Raw genomic sequence first — 9,226 nt, 5'->3', positions numbered from 1 at the left:
TTTCAAGCTCCTTCTTGTCTCAGGACCATCCCTAGGGCCCTTCTGTGTTTAAAACTCTCCTAGCCCATCTCTACTTGCAGGCTCCTTCTCCTCCTTCAGGGCTGAGCCTCAGCATCACCTGTAACTATCATCTCGGTTAGGCCGCCTCACTCACAGCCACGTGCCTCCCCCACGACTCTCAACCGCAGCCCCCAGGCCATTGCTTTGGTTGCACACACCCGCATTTGTCAGGGCTTCTCTATGTGTGCAGTAAAGTTTCCCCTCAGTTTGCTGCAGCTTCTTCGACTGCAGGGACCTTAGCTCTCTTGTCCATTCAGTGCCAATCCCAGCACGAGCTTGCTAAGTATTTGGTGGATGAATTTTCTAGCTAAGAATATCACTTATTTTTTAAAGATTTTATTTCTTTATTTTTAGAGAGAGGGGAAGGAAGGGAGAGAGGGCAAGAAACATCAATGTGTGGTTGCCTCTCGAGCGACCCCTACTGGGGGCCCAGCCCACAACCCTGGCATGTGCCCGAGACTGGGAATTGAACTGGTGACCCTTTAGTTTGTGCAGGCAGGCCCTCCATCCACTGAGCCACACCAGCCAGGCCTCATTTTACCTTTAACAATTATTTTTCCCCTATTGCAAAAGCCATACTTTGTTGTAGTATACAAGATTAGAGAGCACAGATTTAAAACAAAACAAAACATGTTTGAGAATCAACACATTTAGAGAATCACCATTAGCCTTCACATGTGGTCTTCAAGGGCATTTTCAATGCATTTCTATCCACAGACACAGGTATACTTATGCTCCTGAGTGCTTCAACATTCTATTACCACTTCTTCTTGTAACAGCCCAACTAGACATCTTGGTCCCCAAGCAATATCCACCAAGGGAAAGCCGGCCATCTGGAGGGGCTATCGGGGCCTTGGCATCCCAGAAGGAGCAACTGTTACAAACGGCAAAGTCTTCAGGGAGGTCCCAGGGGGCTGGGGAGGGGCAGCCAACACGGAGACCTGCCCAAGGCTGTGGGGGGTAGTGGGGGAGGGGAAACATTTGGCTTACAGTGTATGTGTTTGGCTGGGTTTATTCCATGTTAGTCAGTTTAGTGTCCCGACAGTTCTCAAAACATCGCTGAAATGACCCAGTCATATTTCAGCCAGCCTCGCCCACAAGATCCCGAGTGAGGCCTGCTGGGTTCCCAGACAACACCCACCGAGTGGGTTCAGCTCCAGATGACGGGAATGCGGGCAGAACGTGGTGTCCCGGGAGCCCCCAGAGCTGTCTGCGATATGTGTGCGGTGCAGCAGAGCAGGGCGGGGAGACCCCGGACTGTGTCCCATCACACCTCGTGGACAGGACTGGGCCAGCTAGCTGTCATGGCAGTTCCCCCTCCCAGCAACCCAGCCCGCTGACGAGGTGTGTCTCACCTCTCTCACAGGGAGGGCAAGTGATCTGCCAGCCAGAGGGGCCCAGCCAGAGGGGCCCAGCCAGAGGGGCAGGGGATTGGAACAAGGATGCTGGGCTCCAGGATGCTGGGCTTCCTTCTCTCTGTGGACCAGAAAGACAGGGAGACAGCTAGCCTCAGCACTGCCAAACTTCAGGCCTGTTCCTGACATTGGCCGTGGCCCTAATTCGACAGTGGTAAAGCCTCGTCCAGGGGGCAGGGGGAGAGATGGGACCACACGGATAACGAAGGCAGGGCTTTGGAGTCAGGCAGTGCTAAATTCACATCCAGCTGGCGACCTGACCTTAAGGACTTGAAGCCTCCATCTCAGAACAACTTCGGCTGCCATCTCCTTTCTCCTTTCTGCTGTTTTCCAGGACTGTGATGTGAACACACATTGGAACAAAACGGCTCCCCCCGCTCCCCCCGCCCCCCCCCCCCCCCCCCCCCCCCCCCCCCCCGGCCAGGGGTGTCCTATCTCCTGTGTCCAACTGTCATGAAATTTTCAAAGCAGAGCTGGGGGAGGAGACCTATGGCCCATAACTCAAAGGAAATGACAATGCCATTTTATTCTTCAAGGCTTCTTCCCAACCAGCCCCCCCCACACCCCATTTGTTTGCCACCCGCGCTTTGGTGTTTTCCCCACATTCCTCACTGGGGTGGCAGGTGGTGGCCCAGAGAGGAATCCCCCCTTCTCCCCTCACTGCCCTCTGCCCCACACTCACCCCCTGGACGCACACAAATCGCTCTTGGAGTCTTGCCCGGGTTAGCCACCGAGTTTTCTTATCCAGCCCTTCCTTCGGTGCCTCCCTTCAATCCAGGTGGCTCGTTATTTATTCCAAATAAGCATTGTTCTCCCCCTGCTGTGCTCAGAATCCTGGTTAAGATATTAGGACCACCCTACTCATGCACCCCTTTGCCGAAGCTTCTTAGAAAAAGACAAGGGAAATGTCTGGCTGGGGCTGTCGTGCCTGTCTGGGGTGGGGAGGGGTGGGGGGCAGGGTGGGGGGCAGGGCAGCTTCGGCAGCCTGAGCCTGCACTGGCCTTTCCCCTACTTCCGCCCTTTGGAAAGGTCAGAGGTTTCAGAGGTCTCGGCAAGTCTGTCCTAGGCCCGTTTTCCTGTCTGTGGGTTTCTAGCTCCTCGGAACGGCAAAGGGGCTCTGTCTCTGGCGAAGGCTGCCAAAGGTGGGGGCTGGCATTCTTGAGAAGGCAATTACCTTGAAGAGCCTTCCCTGGAGAACAGGCTCTTTCTCTTCCAAACTGGAAAATTCGCACTTCTTGCCAATTAGTCCAGAGGGCACTTGGAACTCTACCAGCTGAAACACTACAGACCCTTAAAGGGAAAATGAGTAAGGAACAAAGGCAGGCTTCCAGGTGCTGCGGCAGCAAGGTAAGTGGTTTTTAAAGAAAAAGCACAAGGTAATAATGAGCTGTTACCCGGTGGAACATACCGGAATATAATGCTAAAACCCATCACGGATGAAAGTTGAATGCACAACTTTTTTTTTCCCCCCACAAGAGAGTGTAGATTTCACTGACAAGTTCTACAACCATCTCATTCACCCTAGAGATGAAATCGCTATTCTGAAAAGGACGTATCACATCAGAAACACTCCGACATAAATGGCTAATGTGACCTGCTGCAGATGAGCTATTTATCATCATTGTGGAACGGGTGAGGATGGCTGCGTGCTTCTTTCCAATCACATTGGCTTTGGGACACACTACGTGGTTTCTCTGGAAACAGATCAGCCACCTCCGTCAGGTTTTGCCTCAAACAACACTCAGCTCTGTTTACTTGCTTTGCCCAGGTGAGCGACAGCCCACAGGAGAAGTCCAGACTGAAAGGAGGGAGCTTGCTCGGACTAACATTTTGCCCCCTGTAGCCACAGACTGGATGGCACCCCTTCGCCTCTTGAGAGGATGGCTGTGCAAGCACCCGAAGCTTCGATCCAGGGCGAGTTACAGGGCAGGGAATCTTGCAGAAACTGGCCAGACCCGTGGTTTGACAGAGAGGATGGTGAGAGAGGACTCTGGTCTCAGGAGAGTTCTGTACATTAGAGGACATCAAACTAAGCTACACTGCTGATGATACTTAATCCTGGAGAAGGTCCCCTGGAACCAGCTGTTTGCTTGTTGAGCCTGCCCCTGACTTTGACTGCTGACCAATTGTGACGGCAGGAAGGCCCACGGAAGGCCCACGTGCCAGGATCACAGATGCACAGCACAGCCAAGTATTGCTCTCCCTCTGCTGCTCTCTGAAATAAATGCTTCTTTCAATATACTTTATTAGATTAGTTTATTATTTTAAAGTTTTTATTGACTTATCTTTAGAGGGGAAGAGAAGGAGAAAGGGAGAGATGCATCAATGTATGGTTGCCTCTCATGCAAACCCTACTGGGAACTGGCCTGTAATCCAGACATGTGCCCTGACTGGGAATCGAACCACCATCCCCTGGTTCGTAGGCCCACACTCAATCCACTGAGCTATACCAGCCAGGGCTGAAATAACCACTTTTTGAGGAGCAAATAAACCCTGGTTCCCCAGTCCTAACATATTGTAGTTCTGAGCCCCAAAGCGTCCATGTTTTCAGCAGATTTGACTTATTGTAACTGACATGTATTCTAACAATACTTTGTTTTGGCTTGGCATTTTGCTGGTTTCTTTTTAGATTGGCATATTTATTTTAAAGTATTTTCTCAGTGGTTTCTTTCTCAGGGTTTGACTTGAGCAAATTAAAACAGGTTATTCTTCTAGGAGCAGAAAGATGCCAAATGCTGCTTTATTTTCAGCTGCAATTCTTTCAGGAGGGTCTTTTAACGGTTCTTGCGGTAGGGCCGGTAATCTCTGTTAACAAGATAAACTGGGGGGCCTTTATACTGCCCCAACTCCCTCCTCTTCCTTTTCACACGAGGCAACTAAATAGGAGGTTGGATGTCATGAATCTGGAGTTTCCTGCTGCTGACGCTAAAGTTTTATTCTGTGTTGGGATCAGGAATAATTCAGAGGCCAAACCGAAAGGTGTGGTCTCAAAGTACATTTGATTTGAAAACACTGCTTCCCATGGCAGGAATTCTTGACATCCCCGGGTTTATGAAAAAGAGTGTAGCAATGCCGTCCCCAGTTTCCTTACTTATCTGTTTTTCCCCCACAGGTATATAAACTATTTATTAGCAGACAAGGCCTCCAGATTTATTTCTTCGTGGACACACCCACAGCGCGACCCCGTGGCCTGCACGGTCTTGGCATGCTGGCCTCTCACACAAAGACCCCAGAAGTGGCACAGCCCTCTGTGGGCCCGAGTTTTCCCCAGCCGCTCCAGGTCTTCCCGGAGCTTGTTGTCCAGACTGCTGGCCAGGACCTGGCTGTGGTTTGGTTTCCGTCCTTCTCATTCTTCTGTCTGTGCAAGAACCAGGCTGGGGTCCCGTGCTGGCATGGGTTCTGCACCCTGGTGACCACCCGTTCGGCCTCATCCCCTGGGAGCTCCGGCTGCCTCTCCGTGAGGCTGGTGCCTGCTTCCCTCAACAGCACAGAGCGTGTCTTTGCCCCCCGCCCTTCTCTGCAGTGCTGGCGAAGGCCCCTTTCCATCGCCCACCGACACTGGTGTTGAGTACTCGCAGAATGAGCTGGGACTTCTCAGGAGCCACTGGAGACATGGCTGCAGGGGCCTGTAGGCTTCCCGTGGAAGTCTTTTCTTTTAACGGAATTTATGGAGGTGGCACGGTTTCATAAAATGATATAGGTTTCAGGTGTCCTGTTCTACAATGCATCATCTGTAGATTGTATTGTGGGCTCACCACCCCAAGTCGAGTCTCCTATCCAAGTTATCCGCCTGACCTTCTTCTGCCTCCCCCCCCGCCCCCCCCCATCCTCTGGCAATCACCATATTGTTGTGTCCGTAAGTCTTTCTTTCTTTCTTGCCAGGGCGATCTTTTTTTTTCTTTGCTTAATCCCTCCATCCTTCCCACCCAGCCCCCAACCCCCTTCCTAGTTTCTAAGACCACGCTGTGTTAAAATGTTAAAACCCGGTTTGGCTGCACGTGGTAGAAAACCCACCCAACCAGTGGCTTCAGATAGAAGCTGATCTTAAAATGGTGGGAAAGGGGTGGCTTCTCTCTCCGACGTGTTCAGGGAGGGACCCTCTGGCATTTTTAGGGACCCCATCTCGTGAAGAATCATACAGAAATGTTGTACGTAATGTGATGTGTGGAATGTGCTTCAAACCAGCATGGAGGGGAGAAAGTGGCCAAGTTGTGGCTGACGAGGGACAGGCCATGCTCAGTGGTTTGGGGGGCTGGGTGGCCATCCTCCTGTTTCTGCTGGGGTGAGCTCCTTGACCCTCCCCCTCGCCTCTGTTCATTCTCTTGTTCGTTAACCTCACGTTTTTATTAGAATCTGTAAAACGCATGAGGGGAAGCTGAGACAGCAGATTCATCGTGCTTCTGAAATTACTGCTGATTTTGCAGCATTCAGGTCACGTAGAGTACCCATGAAAAAGGGGTCACCTTCGCCCCAGCATTTACCTGAGGCACGAACACACTCAGCAGGTGAATACCCCAAGGGTCAGAAAGCCGGTCCCACGTGGCTCATCCACGGAGCACATCAGCTGCTTCGTGTGGGGTCTCCACTTGACATTCACGGGGACAGTCTGTTCCCCTTCGCAGGGTAAACGCCTCTTACAGCGGCTCTCATTTGGTGCATCTGGCTGGCTGCTTCCTCGGGACTAATGTGCTGTATGTCTGGGCCTTATACAGTTATGAAAGAAATAATTTAAACGAGTAAATTGGAGGATCTGATTGGCTTTGTTGAATGACTCATGAACCTTGGGCAGCATCCCATCTAGCAAGTAGAGAGGTGCTTCGGAGATGCTGTACAAGGCGGAGGGTTTGTAGACAAACTGGGGAAGACAAGAAAGGTAGTAGAAATATTCCCCATTTCTTTTGTCCTCAGCCAGCACCACTGTGTGGTAGCAACCCAATTTCCCCTTGACGGTCAGGATCGGTCACCCAGACAGCACTTTGCTTGTTGATTCAATGCCCAAAGAGGCCCAGATGGCAACTTCACGTTCCAAATCAAGGCAATCTTTGACACGTTTCCTGGTGAGAGCCTTTTTCCCTTTGCAACTAAGACCTCTAGACCAGCAGACGCTGAAGTCGCAGGGATGGAAAGCGAAACTTTGACCATGGATCACTAGGATTAATAGGGAAAAAATGACTTTTCATTTTTATCCCTTGATTCCTGGACTCCCAAATCCAGGGGACAGGAGAAATGTGATGCTGATTTGGAGCCTGGGCCTGGGCCACTTACTGGAGGACATTGCCCCGGCCCTGCCAGGTGTCACCACCTAGCTGGCACTGGAACCGAATCTTCAAAAGGCCATTCAACCATCTGTCAAGGAAGTTGCTGCAAGATGATGGGGAACATGGTAAGACCAGTGACCTCCAAGGGCATGGCCCCCCTGCTGCCTTTCACTGGCTGTGAATGCCGCGATGGCAGATGAGGCCTTCTGTAAGGGCACAGATGGTGGTTTTAGTAGAAGCATGCGGGCAGGGAAGACAAATCCATGTCCAGAGCAAGTGTCAGTTCCAGCAAGAACAATTGGTGGCCTCTTCCATAATGAAAGTGGTCCAATGTAATCAACCTAACACCAGGTGGCTGGCTGGTCCCTTTGGGCAATGGCACCGTATTAGGGGCTCAGTGTTGTCTCGCCTGTCAGCAGATCGGGAACTCAGCAGTAGCTTTAGCCAAGCCAGTCTTCGTGAACACAAAGGCCCTGTTGCTGAGCCCGTGAGTAACCTATGTCACTCTCACCATGCCCACTTTGTACGTGAGTCCTTAGGAACTGCTAGGAAAGAGGCTGATGTCTACAGAAGGGGTCATTTGATGCAGCCGATTATTAAAATCTTCCTCAACCCTTTGGAGAGCATTCAAACAGAACTCAAGTATTCAGAAAGGCCTGTCATACCCTGGCTGGTGTGGTTCAGTGGAGTAAGTGCCAGCATGCAAATCAAAGGGTTACTGGTTCAAATCCCAGTCAGAAAACACGCCTGGGTTGAGGGCCAGGTTCCCAGCAGGGGGCGTACAAGAGACAACCACACACTGATGTTTCTCTCCTTCTCTTTCTCCCTTCCTTCCCCTCTCCCTAAAAATAAATAAAATCTTTAAAAATAGAACTATTGGCAACTTTATTGTTTAAAAAACATGTGTCTTTTACTTTTACTTTACTTACAAACATCATCTTATACTTCTTCCTCAGATCTTTCAACTTTCCAGTCATGTTCCCTTGTCAGCCCAACTACCCAGCCAAACCATGACTTGGCGCAGTCTCTTTCCTTCTGGCCACCTTTCCTACCAGGCAAATGAACAAATGGATGTATGGCTCCAACTTCTGTCCACGGGGAGAATTTCCCTTCATCACCATGGGTCAGGGCTGCCCCAGAGAGAGACTTCAGCGCTACAGCTGTCCACTTGCAGGTGATGCATGCAGGTCACGCAGAACTCTCTGTAAATCAAGCCCGAGACTCTTCTTCCTCAGTCAACTGACCACAGGGGATTCCTATGAAGGCCTGGGTGTGGGCTGAGAGACTGTAAAGCAGCAGGAAGAGGGGCCTTGGGGCAATCTGGGAATCGGCCACAGGACCTTAGGGGAAGAGGTTAACCTTTCCAGGAAGGAATAAAAGGGCTGCCTCTTGGGATAAGAGAAGTTTGAGGTCCCCAGCTTCACTGAAATCTGCCCTATGACCCATCCTAATGTTCAAACTTGCATTCCTTCCCAACCAATATGCACAACTTTTAATAAGAGAGACCCTTGGAGACTGGGAACTCAGTTGGTGTTGTACATCAATGCCAGAGGGACTCACAAGACTCAGTAACTGGTTATACCGATAGCTAAAGCTGTTTCCAGCACAGGACACTCAGCAGAAGCAGCGTTGGTAGAGTCCAGGGGGATCCAACCCTGGCCTCTCGTGTCCTTCCTCGTCCAAGGGCACACAGATGCTCTCCCTCTAACGGCAAACTGCGGGGAAGGGTGCAGGCCCTCGCCCGAGGAAGCCTGTTTTAGTCTCAGGTCCAAAGGGGCGGGTCGCAAAGGTGTAACTTGCTACTAACTCTTTCCCCACGTTCTGCAGGAACACGCCTGTATGGTGTTCAGAATCTCAGCCCCACAACCTATAGGGCGTAGTGCTCCTTACACAACATCACAGACACTATCAAATTCCTCACGCAGACCCTGAGCCACCAACCAGAATGTAAAGGTCCTGAACGCGTCGTTTTCATTTCAAAGGCATGTAGGAATCCCTTGACCAAACAATTACGCATTTAGGAATTTATTGTAAGAAAATACGGAGGATGTGCATAAAAATATAACTACCAGGGTGGATCACCAGAGTAGCAACAAAGTAAACACTGCTTACCAGAAACAACTGGGCATTTGGAACACAAATCATGGCACATCCATAAAAAAAAATTCTCAGCCACCATTAAAAATGTTATAAAAGAGCCTGGCTAGTGTAGCTCAGTGGATTTAGCGTGGGCCTGTGAACCACACAATTGTGGTTCAATTCCCAGTCAGGGCACATGCCTGGGTTGCAGGGCAGTTCCTGGCAGGGGACACATGAGAGGCGGCCATAGATTGATGTTTCTCTCCCTCTCTCCTTCCCTCCCCCTCTAAAGATAAATAAATAAATAAATATTTAAAAATGTTATAAAAGAACATTTATTGACATGAAAAGGTGTTGACGACATTGTGATGTGTGAAGAAAGGAGGCAGTAAAATGATGATTCAATTTCTGTAA

The 9,226-nt window shown here is 50.4% G+C and overlaps 1 pseudogene; it reads right to left on the bottom strand.

Annotated features, from left to right (window-relative positions):
- Positions 1 to 4,625: 4,625 nt before the first annotated feature.
- LOC118980957 (40S ribosomal protein S18-like) lies at positions 4,626 to 5,095 on the bottom strand (annotated as a pseudogene).
- Positions 5,096 to 9,226: the final 4,131 nt, after the last annotated feature.

The sequence above is a fragment of the Sturnira hondurensis genome, unplaced genomic scaffold (assembly GCF_014824575.4).
Source record: "Sturnira hondurensis isolate 20B ecotype Veracruz unplaced genomic scaffold, ASM1482457v3 Scaffold0001911, whole genome shotgun sequence".
Classification (NCBI taxonomy): Eukaryota; Metazoa; Chordata; class Mammalia; order Chiroptera; family Phyllostomidae; genus Sturnira; species Sturnira hondurensis.
Note: the sequence above shows the minus strand (reverse complement) of the source record. Positions and strands in the feature narration are given on the sequence as shown.